The following is a 598-nucleotide window of genomic DNA, read 5'->3' on the forward strand; positions in this document are numbered from 1 at the left end:
TCTCTCTCGCTCTCTCTCTCTCTCTCTCTCTCTCTCTCTCTCTCTCTCTCTCTATCTTCTGCCTCCCTTCTTTACCTCTCCCTCTATTTCTCTCTTCCACCCTCTTTTCTCTAGTGTTTAGCCCGTCCTTCCTTTATTATTACGATAGTAATAAAAAAAAGTTATAGTGGACGGGTTATTGTATGGGTGACTTAAACATTATATTGGGAATAAAGGGAGAACGGGCTCTAGTCTTGATTTTAAATCATTACATGAAAGTAAAATCGAAAAATCAAATCAAGAATAATAATAAACTGAATATTAAACAAATTAGGTAGGTACTAGGTACATAGGTATAGGTACTGATCTAATAAACTACGGGCTAAATAATTCCCGGAGGGACGGGCCCAGCTTGTTCTTTTTCCCTTTTTCATCTTTTCTCTGCCTCTCTTCTCTCTTCTTCCTCTCTTACCTTCCAACCTCTCTCTATCCTCTCTCCTCTTGATGTCATTTGTCTCCATTCCTCTTCCTCCTTCTTCTTATGGATTTTCTCCCTTCTAAATGGAGGGAGGGATGGGGAAGAGAAAAATGGCATAATTGTGTTCCACATCAGCTGCGC

The sequence above is a fragment of the Diaphorina citri genome, unplaced genomic scaffold (genome assembly GCF_000475195.1).
Source record: "Diaphorina citri unplaced genomic scaffold, Diaci psyllid genome assembly version 1.1 scaffold1248, whole genome shotgun sequence".
Classification (NCBI taxonomy): Eukaryota; Metazoa; Arthropoda; class Insecta; order Hemiptera; family Psyllidae; genus Diaphorina; species Diaphorina citri.